The sequence below is a fragment of the Doryrhamphus excisus genome, linkage group LG4 (assembly GCF_037039965.1).
Source record: "Doryrhamphus excisus strain RoL-2023G ecotype Guam linkage group LG4, RoL_Dexc_Guam_v1.1, whole genome shotgun sequence".
NCBI classification, from domain to species: domain Eukaryota; kingdom Metazoa; phylum Chordata; class Actinopteri; order Syngnathiformes; family Syngnathidae; genus Doryrhamphus; species Doryrhamphus excisus.
In genome coordinates this window covers 6,421,920-6,438,355 of record NC_136360.1, presented here as the reverse complement: position 1 = coordinate 6,438,355, position 16,436 = coordinate 6,421,920, and positions in this window count along the sequence as shown.

The window sequence follows — 16,436 nt, the reverse complement described above, 5'->3', positions numbered from 1 at the left end:
GTCTTATAATAGGCTTTACTATACTTAAAAAGTATAAAAAGATAAAAACTGAAAACAAGCCTGGCTGTACTCTTATAAATCATTATTTTATCTGATTGATGCTTATTTACTTATTATTTATTTATTTAATGTATTTTATTTGTCCTTTTTTTGTTGCACAGTATACACATTATGGGCTTTACATATATTATAAATCTTGCAATCTATCCTACCTACCTTTCTTAGTGCTCCCAGTGTCACTCGGCAGGTGCTTCTTTTACGATTGAGAAACGGACTTCAATGGAGTTCAGCAGCTCCACATTCGATCAAACTTACTTAAGATTTGTCAGATCAAAACATGATCGCTGCATCCTGCCTGAAGAGCTATCCTTTTTTTTGCCTCTGAAACGTATAAACAATTAATATTGCGACTTTTTTCTCATATATTTATGACTTTTTTCTCAAAATCTCAGATTATTTTTTATGTGGCCCTGATACTTCTAATGTTAAAATACCATAACGTTTCATTCTTGGGAACTCAATATCATGTATTGTTCGTTTCGTGAGCTGAACCCTACTAGATGTGCAAACAAGCACAATAATACATATAGGCCTAATGTTAATTTGTACCTATGAAAGGTGCATCATCCCAAAAATTGTATGCCAGTCAGTCTTACATGTATTGACTAAAACATTGAAAAATGAAACTATACATTTAAGCACTGACTGTTGGCATAACACAGTAGACGCCTGCACAGCGATTTTACGATAATCATCACAATACAGTTCACTTCAAGGACACACAAGAAGAAAGTTTTGCAATATGTCAGATAGATACTCACTAACTACAAACTTGTTTCTCCTCGCATCTTCAAAACCAGCACAGAATGTCTGATGACAAACATAACAAACAAGACGAACCCTCAGTAAATATCTAAGAAATGAATCACCCTGCTATGTTTGTGCTAGCCAGACACTGCAGAGCGTTATCTACTGGAGACCCCACGTGCAAACAAAGAGAGAGATAAATGTGGTTGTCTTTGCTTCAGCCCAGACAGCTCCCCCTGTCTCTTTATCTGTCATCATCTCTCTCACAGATGCTGACTCGAGTCCTACAGAGTGAAAGGAGACGTTTTAACCACTAACAGCCCTTCAATTGAAACTCTTTGTTTGAAGTGGCTTTGCTCCATATGCCCAATCTGGAGACAGAGGTGCGGTGTGCTGACGTTTGTCCTCTTCCACACATGAGTCAGGCATGGCATGCAGAACACCTTGATTTCATTGACTCCAATTCGACCTCTCATTTGAGCTGATGATGAAATTTTGTGACAACAACCTTTATAAGAGTATATCTTCTCAAGGGACATTACTATAGCATTTTCTCAATAGTATTTCAAATCGGGGGAGGGGCAAAACATTGGTCAGAAACTAAATGAAAACTGCTGTATCATTCGGCAAATACAGGTAATTGCCTAAGGCCCCAAGATTTACAGGGCCCCCCAAATGTTGCATAAAAACTGTTTATTGATTTTTTTTCCCCTTCGATTTAAAGTATATAATAATGTTTTCGTCTTCGGTCACATGCTTAAAACTAAATCAAAATGCATAATCTATCATGAGCACTTCGACTGCGCCCTCCTCTGTTCTCATGCAATGAACTAATCCATGTTACTGCACATGTTGATTGTCAGATTGATGGGAGCGAAACAAACTTGTTGATGCAGTTGATGCGGAATTACACCAGTGGAGTGAAGAAGAATAGAAGGTGAGAGGGAAACAATCGAAACTATCGGAGCCACAGAAACTACAGATGTCGGACAGCCAGAGGCTTTTGACAGCAGCACAGTTGAGGAGAATGTAGTAGTTTTAGGGATGAAGCTGAAAGTGAAGCCTTTCATCACAAAGATGTGAGTATTAAAGCAGTAAACTATATTAAGTGTTGCTTAAGTGGTCTTATCAATGACAGTAAATTATAAAAATTATTATAAAATTGTCAGTACAGTACAACAATGTTGGAGGGCCATATGACAAAATATGCTTATGGTAGTAGTTTACAGCTTAACAGTCTATACTTACTAAGCATTGAAAATGACTCAACACAGCCATTATTGTCTAAAATGATGGCAACCCAAATGTGTAGCAATACTATTGTGTCTTGCCTGTCATGGTCTGGGGTCGCATGAGTGCTGCCAACACTGGGAACCTGTAGTTCATTGATAGGGAAACATAAATTCTGACACGCAGTGCAACATAATGAAGCATATCATAATCCCTTCCCTTGTGAATATGTGTTGAATGGCAGTTTTCCAACACGATAACAAGCCAAAGAGACTTCTCAGATTACAAGTGCCTTGCTGAGGAAGCCGAAGGTGTATGTTATTTTAATGCCGTACAAATTAGCTACAGTAACTGAGTAACTCTTTAGTTAATTCCACGGTGATGAACTTACAGCATTACTAATAGTAATGATGAATGTACCATTTTCTTCTTTCAGTTACATTTACAAGCAAATGTTTCATTTTACAGTTAGTTAATTGAGTTAATTTGAGTGTTCATACATGATGTGACCTAAAAACCCAATGGTTTTTGCCACGTTCCACATGAGATCATTTGTGATGGAGCATATATGCGCAGCCCCCACCGTATATGCCGACATGGAAGCCATAAGCTCACATACTTCTGGGAAGAGTTTTTTGACAAGGGGAAGGAAGGCAGCAGCGTGGGCGGGTTGTAAACACTTCACTTGGACATCAGATATGGTGGGACCATGCAGCCTGTGTGTGTATGTCTGTACGTGTGAACGACATGTGTGGGACATGTGTGGGCGTGTATGTGTGTTTGTGTGTTTGTGCAACATTCCCATCCATCAAAGTCATCAGTGGTGCCGCCCTCTGCTGTGCTAGAAAAATGAAGCATATTCCGCACAGGTCGGCCCACCTGTGCAGCTCCTGTCACTATGATTTCCTCCTGATTCACGCTGACTGCAGGGTGGGGCCGCTGCTACGGTGCCTAGCCTGTTCACTACACAGCCAAGCACTGCCAGATATGTAGATATATACAGTACAAAGATATATACAGTAGAACTGTAGAACTGATTATACAGGTCTAGTGTGTCTTTCAAAAAACAGCATAAACTTTTAACCTTTATCTTCATCTTTAACACACAGCATCATTTCAATGCATTCATTATGATGCTTTTGTTTGATTAGGCCCTAAAATATTTTTCATGAGATAATACAATCTTGGGGCTGCACGGTGTTCAAGTGGTTAGCGCGCACAGTGGTTTGCCTCACAGCTAGGGGACCCAAGTTCAATTCCACCCTCAGCCATCTTTGTGTGGAGCTTGCATGTTCTCCCTGTGCATGCGTGGACTCCAGCTTCCTCCCACATTCCAAAAACATGCTAGGTTAATTGGCGACTCCAAATTGTCCATAGGTATGAATGTGAGTGTGAATGGTTGTTTGTCTATATGTGCCTTATGATTAGTTGGCGACCAGTCCAGGGTGTACCCCGCCTCTCGCCCAAAGACAGTCTGGATAAGCTCCAGCACCCCCTGCAATCCTCGTGAGGAAAAGCGGTAGAAAAATAATGAATGAATGAATGAATAAAGATACTATATATTATACTATACTATTATAATATTCCAATATTCTAGTGACATTGATTATAATAATGCTCAGCTTGTCTTCTTTAGACAGCAGACTAGTTGCGACTTAATCAACGGTGCCTCTGCTGAAAGGAACCAAGTATTGTCTTCCATTTTGCCATAAAGGTACAAGGTGTGATTAATCAACAATTAACTCATGCCATCAACAAAGTCTTAAAGGGGACCTATTGTGCTTTTTGGATTTTTCTCAACTATAAATGAAGTTAGAATGTTGAATTCTCGTGTAAAATGATGCCAAAGTTTCAGATAATGAGGTTTACGTATTTGGAAGTGAGCCCTGCACGGCACTGGTCAGACCCCAGGAAAAGCAGTATAGAAAATGGCTCACACCTCACATACCTCACATACAAAAGGAGTCAAAGTGCTGCTTTTGTTCAGACTTTCGACTCACAGTACAGATGACAGATGACACATTCTCAAGCTCAGCGTCTGTTGCTTGCCAGAGGACCACAGAGAATGTGAAAAACGTGCCACAAGAAAAGAAGGTGTCGCCTCAGACTTGGTCATAGTCACAGTTTACAGTAACTACTCAAAGAGTGGACACCATTTACTCCGATGTGAGTCACAACCAGCGTCGTGGATAACAGGGAAAGTAATACAGAACTGTTTCTACGGTTGCTTGTAAAGTCACTATTCTGACAGCCTCTTGATCCATTCATAGCTCTTTGGCTTGGAGCGAGCCTGAGGCGAGCAACCACAACCCTCACAGCTTTTTGATCTGCTTCAGTCATAACTCGTTACATCGCGGTTTGAACATCACTCCCTCATTCTATCGTGGTTTTTCAAAAATGTATTAATTGTAAATTATCTATGTTGCGTGGTTGACTATGGCTTGTTATTATTAATTGAAATACCGATATAGTTATATATGGAGTCACATTGATGAGACATGACGTCATATTACATTACCTTCACACTGCATGGAGTCAGCCATGGCATGGAACAAAGTGCTTCTCCCCTTCTGTGTGAAAGTGGTAGTTTTTCATCTTCTTACTTTGTTCTTCACAGTTCTTCACTTTCTTTAGTTAAGAATACATAAATTGGAGAGGCTAACTAGTTAGCTTGGTAGCTTGCTGTGCTAGCGGCGACTGTCTATTGTGTCCATGCAGTGATCCATAGCCTGCAGAAAGTGGTGTAAACAAAGAATAATAGGAGTGTAAAAGTGACTGTATCATGTTAAAATAATAATGTTAAATGATGTTGATACCAACATACGCAAATAAATCAAAATATTCATGAAAATATAAAATAAGTGCAGGGAACTTGCAGGGATTGGTAAAAGTTGCATTTGTTAATTTTGCATGAATTTGCATGAAATGTGATGATCGCAACATGGCAATATCCAGGTTAATTGGTTACTAATATATGATGCATTTGAGGTGACACTGTAATGTAGTTTTTCATGATACTGAACACTGAAGTGGGCTGCACGGTGGTTGAGTGGTTGAGCGCGCAGACCTCACAGCTAGGAGACCAGGGTTCAATTCCACCCTCAGCCATCTCTGTGTAGAGTTTGCATGTTCTCCCCGTGCATACATGGGTTTTTTCCGGGTACTCCGGTTTCTTCCCACATTCCAAAAACATGCTAGGTTAATTGGCGACTCCAAATTGTCCATAGGTATGAATGTGAGTGTGAATGGTTGTTTGTCTATATGTGCCCTGTGATTGGCTGGCGACCAGTCCAGGGTGTACCCAGCCTCTCGTCCGAAGACAGCTGGGATAGGCTCCAACACCACCGCGACCCTTGTGAGGATAAGCGGTAGAAAATGAATGAATGAATGAATGAACACTGAAGTAAAAAAGTACACCTTTCAACTATAAAGCCACCCTTATAACTCCTATTGTATCATCACAATGTGCAGTCGTTGGGTGTGCCCATTGAAAGACACATGGGAAAAGAATCTAATACATTGTAAAAATGTGTTCTTCCCCAATAAAATACAGCCCCATCGTTAAATGAGTGACTAATCAAAATACAACTGTGTGAAGTCACCACCCACTTTACATAATAAGAGAGTTCAGTTCTGGTAGATGAAGCTAATTGAGTCACTCACATCATATCATACCACATGCCAAGACATGATTCCCGGATTCCATACTTTATGTAAGAGGAATGCCTTCACTACAACTGCCATGTGGTGACTAACTTGTTCTAAACACAACAATCCTCATTGGTTAGCACATAAAACAGTCACAGGCATGTTAGGTGAGACATACTGTATGACAGTGTCCGCTATTGGGAAATGTTTTAGTCTTTGGATGTCGAATCATTGCCCTACAGCAACCACACTACATCACTTCTACTAAATTGTCCAGAGGGACACAATTTCAGAAAGGTGGCGTCCCGTCAGAGACTCCACTGCAGTGGATGCTGAGGGTTCTCCATTAAGAATAATTGATTGAACATTAATTTATTCATTTTCTACCGCATATCCTCACAACTGAACAATTTGTTAATGATAATAATAAACTGAGGTTACATAAGCTATGTTTTTGTACGGCTTGTAGTAACAGAGTGAAGTGTAAGCAGATCGTCATCTTGGTCGCTGTAAGAAGGCAATGTTCTGTTACATGCCAAGAACTATTTGTAACAGGATAGCTCACGCCACTTGTTCTGTAAGATTTGTATTTGTCACTTCAGTGTCATGATGCTACAAGACTCACCATACACTCAGATTCATGCCCGTCAGCCAAAATCACCCACTCAAAATGGTCTTGAGAATGTCCGCTCACACTAAATGGCCCACAATAGAAGTCAGGCTGGCACGGTGCTAAATAAGCTAATGAAATCCACCCACAGGACACAATGAGCCTTTATAGCTGTGAAATGCAGTTTGTTTATTTGTCTTGTTTGTTTGGCAAGCCCACGGCAAAGCACCCGGAGGACTTTCGTGGTCGCACAAAGGTTAGGTGTCAGCATAGAGTGCATGAAATAGAACAAAGTGAAGGGGGAGACTGAGTGAGAGAGACTAGGAGTGGGCAGGAAGTGTAGGTGGCTGGGTAGGTGGGTTTTTTTTGGCAACATGGAATGGACGTCTTGCACATTTTAGCAGTGGTGAAACAGAGGCTCTCTGGACGGTAATGGTGCTCTTTGGGGTCAGCCTGTGCAGAAAAGGGAGGGGGGGGGGCAACACCATGCAAGATGGAAGTCGAGAAAACATAGCACACAGAGGAAATAACATTAAGTGAGTGAATGTGTGTGTGTGTGTGTGTGTACAGTACACAGTGATGAACACCAGATGCAGGCATTTCCTTTGTTGGTGCACGCAAGTTTAGAAATTGCCAAATCGGCCTCCTCCTCCTACGCAGTTGAAAACCCACACACAGACACACACACAGACACACACACACACTACAATCCCTGCCCACTAATCCTCCTCCATCGGGATAGCTGAAGCTGCAGGCTAATTCCACCCCCCTCCTTTCCTCTCTTTTATAACTCTCTCCACACTTTTTGTCTAATGAGTTTGTTCTCTCCAAAATCCGCCCCTCTTCCTCCCATGTCCTGTTGAGGTGCACTAATGTAATCACTGATTTCCCTCGAAGGTCAACACACCAGGCGCATGACTGGCCTGGCAGGTCGTGCAGGGAGTTTTCAACGTCAGTTCCCCCCCTAAAATAGAGTCCTAAAATAGTGCTCCGTCCTCACTGGCGACGTCATGCCTTTTTTTTCCACCCCTCCTTGCCTACTTTCCCTACTGCTGTAGGAAACATAGAGGTCAGTGAACTTCAATGACAGTTTGTGGAAAAATGATAACAGAGCATGCTTGTACAAACCCGGTATCATTTCCGAGAAGGGAGTAGCACGCTCGGTTGCTGTAAACAGAATGCCAGCAATGACGTACGGTTAAATATTTACTATGTCTGGGCGGTAATACCTGGCAGCAAAAGTGATTCACTTCAATATCTGCAGTATGTCACAAAAGGAAGTATTTTATTTTACACAGTATTTTCACATGATAATACTTAAGAAAACACACTATGATATAATGTAAAGCTGGAACAACAGCCCCCCTCAAAATAACTCCCACCATCAGCATTAATAATGTTACTGTGACGACCATAGTGCCACTTCATAACAAGCCTCATACGTAGAGAAGACCCATTTAGCGAATAGTGGTGTTCATTAAAAGTGAAAGACAGAAAGTGTTTCTTGCATCATGAATTTATGCAATAATAAAATCGGTCAACAAAGGTGAAATAGGAGTGAAACACCGCCTCCGTACCGGCATGCAATGCAATACAGGTCGGAAAGCTGTATAAATCCCTCCACAATGCAACCCAACCCCTGACCAGCAACAGGACCAAGAAGGCAGAGATTGGACACACTCATTGGACACTCCGAGGACACACAAAGACTTGTTTTTAATGGTATGCATAACATTTATTTGAAATTATAGATGCTACAGGCTGCACGGCGATCGAGTGGTTAGCGCACAGACCTCACAGCAAGTTCAATTCCACCCTCAGCCATATGCGCATGCGTGGGTTTTCTCCGGGTACTCCGGTTTCCTCCCACATTCCAAAAACATGCTAGGTTAATTGGTGACTCCAAATTGTCCATAGGTATGAATGTGAGTGTGAATGGTTGTTTGTCTTTATGTGCCCTGTGATTGGCTGCCGACCAGTCCAGGGTGTACCCCGCCTCTAGCCCGAAGACAGCTGGGAAAGGCTCGAGCACCCCCGCAACCCTCGAATGAATGAATAGATGCTACACAGCCCTGATGTAAATAGACAAAACCAAATAGATAAGACAAAAAACTTATGAACTTTTAAGCATTTCTGTGTGGAATTTGCATTTTCTTCTCTGGGCACCCCGGCTTTCTCCCACATTCCAAAAATGATTTGCCCATAGGTGAGAATGTGGTTCTTTGTTTATATGTGCCTTGTGATTGGCTGGCGACCAGTCCAGGGTGGACCCCACTTTACATGTTTTACATTTTCTAAATGTAAAAGTGGCCACCGCATGCTTTGATTTTTGTATCACTATGCGGCCCTTGGTGGAAAAGATTTGGACACCACCGGTATAGCTTGTTTAGTCTTCCCTGTGGAGGTTGGGCATTTGAATTTCCAGTTTTCTAGAAAGCAGTATCAATGTATTTTTATTTACTTCCTTGTCGAAACTGACTTGACACTGGCTCTTCAAAACCTCCCTAAAATGTTCAGTCCTTGATCGACATCATACAGTATGATTAGAAAACTAAATCATTTGTCATACATTTAAGAGAATAATTAATTCATTTATTGCTTATTGCGTGCAGTAAAAAAGAGGAATGTTAGCACTGCTGGCCTGCTACCCTCAACGTTCCACTGCCATGTTGGCAACACACCATGTGACAGTTGTATTGACTGTAACGTCTACGGCCCACTGACCTTTCTGCGAGTACCACCATGACATTCACGCTGACCCCGGGTATAATGATAGTTAGCAAATGTTAGCATGCAAAAGTGTTATGCAAGCACATTGCCTTTTTTTTATTCAATATTATGACCTTACATCGTTACCACAAGTAAGGCTGGACTCTCTGACCTTTTCGGTGCTGCACATTGGCTTTCTATTTGCAGTAATGGAACAATCCCACCTCTCAAAAGGCTCCAAGCGCGTAATCTGTCAGTGGAGGCATTCAGAAGATGTCTGGCCTGCTCTGAACTCAAGCAACAACTCGCTAAATGTCATAAATAACACAGACGGCATTGTTCAACATTGCAAAACAAGGCATGCAAGGGGTGAAGTTGGGGGGTACAGTCGATTTTTTTGTGGGGCGGTTGTCTGAATCTTGAATGACGCCATCTTTAGAAATGTGCTTTCCAGTAATAATAGCACAGATGAAGAAGGTGCAGCGGCAATGGGAATCCCCAGTAGGTCTGAGGGAATGTACATGGTTACGCCCTCATTCCAATAATTGTCATTAAAATAAACACATTAGAGCTGGAAATGGAAAACGAGCTTGTTGGCATATTTTCCTACAGTGCTTTGTGACGATGCAACCTTGATAACCTTTCGTTGTGCAGAGGAGATGGTGAGGGCCAGGTCAGAGGTGAGCATACTAGTACCTGCCACCTTGGGGAAAGATGCAGGAATAATGTTCGGTCATTGAGAAATGGAAGTTATAAGGAATATTTTTGAATGCAATAAGCAGACATAGCATCTTCTCAAACGTGTTATTTTCTGTCTATTGCAGAAAGGCAACATTTTCATCACAGCAGAATTTACAGTATTTTCCCTCTGTGTGTGCTTGTGTCTGTAACCCCCAGCCCACCCCCTCCTACTCATTGTGTACACTCAGACGCCACATCATGTAGCTGACTAATTTCGTACAGCTTGAACACAACAAAATAGAGGAAAAAAACTAAGTGGCTCTATGCAGGAGTCAGCTCCGTTAAGATAACTTTTCACATGTGATCACCATGATCAACAACTGTACGCAACCTCCTGGTGTAGTTTTTTTATAAATGTACTCTACAAATAGCAGTATTTGAGGAATCCTGATTTATGTTTTCAATGTTAAGAAAGACTACAATTGCAATGTATGCTGAAATTAAGAACATTAAAAAATACAGTCGTCCCTCGCCACTTTATTCATTAATAAATCATGCTTTTTCCTGGCTGACTACAGCCTATAATTACAGATAACATATTTACAGCAAAGGTATTTCCTAGAATTAAGCATAAAAATGGCTAAATTAACTAAAATACAAATACAAGGCATTAGGAAGACGTTGTGAATGTAGTATTCTACATTGTCAGTAATTGTTCAGTGAGAAAAGCCTGGAACATCAGGCTGTTATTGCAGGTTTAAATGATCTTGCAACAGGCACAATAATAATAATAATAATCAACATCATCATCACAATAACATGAGCTACTGTACAAAAGTACCAGAGAATTAAACAAAAATAGACATGTCTTTGTTCAAATGACAACAACAAAAATGTGTTGTTTTGTGCCTAGGACTCCATTTTATCAAAGAGAAGCAATTGAACGCCACATGAGCAAGAACTTGGTGAAGGAGGCAAGGAAATCAGATTTTAGCTACTTTGTGTTTCTTCAGAAGGCCTTCAGAATCAGGAGTGATGGCCCATATCACACACACACATGTGGAGAAAGGGACTGTTCTTCCGACTTCAGATTTGCCTCTCTGGGCAAGCAAGCTAACCCACAGTGACAGTCATCCTCTGATTGGTTGATCAGAGCAAAACTTTCCAACTGGCCAAGTTGGCAGACTGAGGAGGGGTGAGTAGATGGATTTTACTTAAAATGATTCATATTTTTGTCATTAACGTCTTCAGATGATACTGTAGTATAGATGTTTGGGGTTGTCTGAACCGCTGATCACCGGCGGAAATTAGTCCCTAACTCAAAGTAGTTAGTCGTCATATAAGTCAGGTGTATTGGTGACAATGTATCAGAAGATAATAGTACTTATATTATGATGGAGAGAGTATTGGTATTGGTGTTGGTAGTTGAAACCCAGCAATATATTTATTATTTATTTATTAACATCTCACAGTGTCTGGCTGGAAAAAAATCTGTCTGGCTCACTGAAGGCCCAGGTACCAAGTAGCACCACTCTCCACTGTTTGAAGGGAGCCCGATCTCGAGGATCCATTTATTTCAGAGAGCCTTGTCATTATATTTCTTGATTTCTTTACAAACAATGTTATTATCAAGGAAACAATCACTTCTAGTAGTTATACGAGAGAGTAAATATTGAAAATAACTTCATTTGGCTTGTGTTTTCATTGTAAATTCCTAACAAGGTGGTGCTATATCCCCATGCTCTTACAGTGAGATCACAATGTTGAATTTTCCCTCACCTAAAAGACTTTGCAGCACAATATTGATACAGCAGTAAATGTGGCTCCAGTCCAGTCCAGTCAGTGTCCTCCTCCCTGATACAACAACAAAAATGTGTCAGTTGTTGTTCACCTGAGGACAGCGTGGACAACTCTGACTCATGGGTCACATATTAAAAAAGAGCATGGTCAATTTGGAAGCCATTCATATAAACAACTGGGAATGCATCATCATCATTCACTTAAAAGAGCCATTCAAAAGACTCGACTCATTCAGAAACGACACATCTCTAACATGGGGGGGATCAGAGTATGCTGCATTGTTTGGGAAGAGTCAAGTATCCCCCCGCCAGGATTAGCAGCATTCAGCTGCTACAACTGTTTATGGGTTGCCAGCTGTCAGCTCAGGTGGCCTCATTCGGGCTTTGCAGGGATGCACCGTGACATCAACACAAGCGCTTGACGCACAGGTGGGCTATTTATTTTACGTGCATCACACATTTAAAGCAAAGACTTGAACCTGTTCACCAGCCTTGAGTTAAATATATCATAGATCTGTGCACACTGTTGGCAGAGCCACTGAAGATAAGCATCAGTATGCATGTGTGGGGTTTGGCCTTGTCTTCCTGTAAACCACGACACTCCTATCTGAAACCTCATTTTACTGGCATATTTGTCTCAGCACACACACTCACGCTCACATACACAGTCATGTTGAACATACAAGTTGGGTCCCGCCCTGCTGATACACTCCTCTGAACCCTGAAGCATGTGACACCTCCATTTGGAATGCCAAACAAGCACAATCTCCTTTGTCAGCAGCGATACACTTGCGATTACTGTTAAGGTGGACACATTACTGATAGTATCCAAGGACCCCCGTCTTTACTCGACCCGAACACTCTACATTCATCAACATTAATTGGTCAAAATGGCCATCTTGACCATTCATTCATTCAGTTTCTACCGCTTATCCTCATGAGGGTCACGGGAGTGCTTGAGCCTATCCCAGCTGTCTTTGGACGAGAGGTGGGGTACACCCTGGACTGGTCGCCAGCCAATCACAGGGCCCATATAGACAAACAACCATTCACACTCACATTCATTCATACATAGACAATGTGGAGTCACCAATTAACCTAGCATGTTTTTGGTATGTGGGAGGACCCACGCATGCACAGGAAGAACATGCAAACTCCACACAGAGATGACCAAGGATGGAATTGAACTCGGGTCTCCTGACTGCACGCTAACCACTTGTCCACCGTGCAGCCGCTATTTTGACCAATTAATTAAAATTGATGAAGTTGTATATGTATTTTCATCCATTAATGAGTCATACAATTTCAGTCAATTGTCATCTAGCTGTCATTTTACTAGGTAGCAAAAGCTAATCTTGTCAAGGAAGTGGCACCAATACCAAGACAAGAAGACAAGTTGGCCAAAATAGTTGTAATCAAAGTTCACATTCATTTCTTCGCCAAGATGGAACTTCATGTGCAAACAGACTATAGTTTGTGTAACATTCTCATTTGAGTTTGCCAACTGAATGAACCTTACAGGATACCGTAGTATTGTATCAACTAAGTATCACAGGATGTTGGGTGTGTGAGCCAAGATACCCGAATAAACAAGCTGTGCCGGGAGCGTTGTCTGTCTGCATCTTTATGAATACCACAAGAGTCATCATACCAATGGATGAAATACAAGTTTGTTACTTGTACAACTTGACAACCGAGGCAAACTTTCAAAAATTAAGCCAAACATTTTAATGTAGTTTTTCATGATACTGAACACTGAAGTGGGCTGCACGGAGGTTGAGTGGTTGAGCGTGCAGACCTCACAGCTAGGAGACCAGGGTTCAATTCCACCCTCAGCCATCTCTGTGTGGAGTTTGCATGTTCTCCCCGTGCATGCGTGGGTTTTCTCCGGGTACTCCGGTTTCCTCCCACATTCCAAAAACATGCTAGGTTAATTGGCGACTCCAAATTGTCCATAGGTATGAATGTGAGTGTGAATGGTTGTTTGTCTATATGTGCCCTGTGATTGGCTGGTGACCAGTCCAGGGTGTACCCCGCCTCTCGCCCGAAGACAGCTGGGATAGGCTCCAGCACCCCCGCGACCCTCGTGAGGAAAAGCGGTAGAAAATGAATGAATGAATAATTACCGTCCAATGGGTTCGCATCAGATGAAGAACATTAGAGCCAATGTATTGGCACTGAGAGGTCAAAAGTCAGATGGATACAGTCATGTTGCCTGCCATGGCTTCAACTGCTCATGTTTGAGTGAGGAACATCAAAGCATATACGGTATGCAAATTAAATGCACACTGCGTTGTGTTGTTTATGTAAATTTACCATCCTGCCGAGACTGTATTACACTTGAGAGGTGGCAAAACAAAGGATAAACACAATCTACAACCTTTTTGCATAGCTGGAGTGGGAACAAGGTTAAACAAGACAATATGCCACCAAACAAGAAGAGTGTTGTTTATCGTGTCATATGCTGTATGTCTGCAGGTAGAATAACAGTGTAGGTGGCGGATGCAAAAGTGAGGCTACATTTGTAGGATGTATTCACCATGTGTACCGGGCATGGGCCCATGTCACACCTAAAGTTGGGAAGTTGCAGTAATACAGCAGAATAGAAGTGATGCCACGCTGTACAATAGGCCTAAGTATGACAAAGCACTCTTCAAACACAACAAAAACACCCAGTGTCGGTGTCCATTTGCAGCTTCCGCAATGCTGGTTATCTCACCCCTACAGCTGGCTTTGCCATTTTATCCCAAATGCCCACTCTTGCTATTTGTAGCACTGATACCTGGCTGGAACTCGCTGAAATATGTTTGTGTCTGGATGCGGGATTGTGGCTGTGCTAATGTGTGTGCGTGTGTTCTGGGTGGGTGGGTTGTTTGTGTGGAGCATGTATGGGCTGCAAGAAAGGAAGGATGGATGACACAAAGAGGCCATAGTGGTGGGAGGCTGGTGTCATGGCCTCCCTCCCACCACCAGGCTGGATGCAAGTATCTGACAGCTGACTGAGAGTCTGCGAGCACCGTCTCCAACGCAGTCCCAACAAAAGGTCAGCGCTTCAGTCAACGGCGCTCTACGGATGCCTCTTGTCGACTTGTACCTGCCAAGGAGCCTGGTTTCGTGTCTCCCCCCCACCCTTGATGCACACTTAGCTGCGCTTGACCGCATTTCTCAGGTAGAAAAGTCGTTTTTTGTGTGCGTACACTAACAGTGTGTGCGTAAGCAGCTTACTGTACAGAGTGGAACATTCAAGACTAAAATGCCAATGATTTGGCAATTTTACCCATCAAAAATAATGGATATAGAAATAATCTGTTCCGGGGTCAAACTGTTGCCATCGTCAACATTTTATTAACTGTACAGGACACACTTTAAGTAGCGTTTATTGCTCCCAGACCCGACCATGATAAGCAAATTTTCACAAAAAAGGATTCATTTTCTACCACTTATCCACATGAGGGTTGCGCGTATGCTGGAGCCTATCCCAGCTGTCTTCGGGCAAGAGTCGGGGTGCACCCTGGACTGGTCGCCAGCCAATCACAGGGCACATATAGACAAACAACCATTCACACTCACATTGATACCTATTACAATTTGGAGCCACCAATTAACCTAGCATGTTTTTGGAATGTGGGAGGACCCGGAGAAAACCCATGTACGGAGAGAAAATGCAAACTCCACACAGGTGGAATCGAACTCGGGTCTGCTAGCTGTGTGACCTGCGCGCTAACCACTCTGTACCGTGCAGCCTTAATCTTCATTTTTACAAAGATAATAGTAATAATAAAACACAAAAACAGCTTTCTACCTTAACTTTTTTTTCTGAGCACACCTATAATACACCTATATAATAGCACACTTATATAATAATGATTGCAAAACACACCCACAATACATACTTCCACTGTATTTAAAGTTGTGAAGGCAAGCTGTGCAAGGTAACATGTCATTTCTTGTGCGCAGCAAAATTCTTTTAAGTGTCTCAATTTCCTTTCCCTTTAATTTCCGATCTGCCCTTTAATTTCCCCCTCACATATTGTAGCTCAATATCCGGGTGTCAGCCACTTTCCCCTTGCAAATATTCACTCCCCTGACAAACGTTGTAATTTATTATAGAATATCAATTAATTGAATAGAAAGGTAGGTATGACGTTGCTCTGAATGATGACTAATGTCTTTAAACTGAAGCTGCAATGGAGTTATGTATAACTTTCATAATCAAGAGTGTTTTATTCATTCCTCATAGCTTTCGGCTGAACAAACGCTTCTCCTGTGCTGTCAGCTGCAGTGAATGATCGCTAACACGAGGAGGGAAATGTCAATGGGAATACATTTGAAATGTGTCCCATGATTTATGAGGACTAAAAGGAGTCTTATGAAAGAGATAAAATAGAGTTCTTGTTCAGACTGTCCACACAAGACAGACTATCATGGGAGACAAACACGTGATCCATACACACAACCTCCCAAAGTAGTGTAAGCGCCACAACCAGTCAACTGTTCTATTTTGAGAAAGACGACAAATTTGCAGACATTTGAGCAAGAAATGTGTAAAGAGTGACATTTTCCGGACATGAGAACAGCTGATGTGCCCCACTCGAGCCTCTGAAGTTAAGTTTCAAGTGTTTTATACACTCGATTTTTTTTATTTAATTAACTTAAATTTAAGACCAGTTGAAAATTGCATTGTTGGATCTTAAGGAGGTTTCAAGTAGTGCTTCAAAATGGAAAAAGAGGAATTTAGTGCGAGACAAAAAACATTCAAAGCGAAACACTGTTCATCAGCTGATCAAAAGTTCAAAACCACAACGCCTCTAAAAGCTGGAAGATGGATACATGGATATGGGAAGTAAATTAATCTTTCCATTGCATCTATCTTGTAAAATAAACACAGACGCCATTGTGCTACCCAACCGCTTCTATTCGGTGTGTTCACAACACAATCTTGCATATGAAGT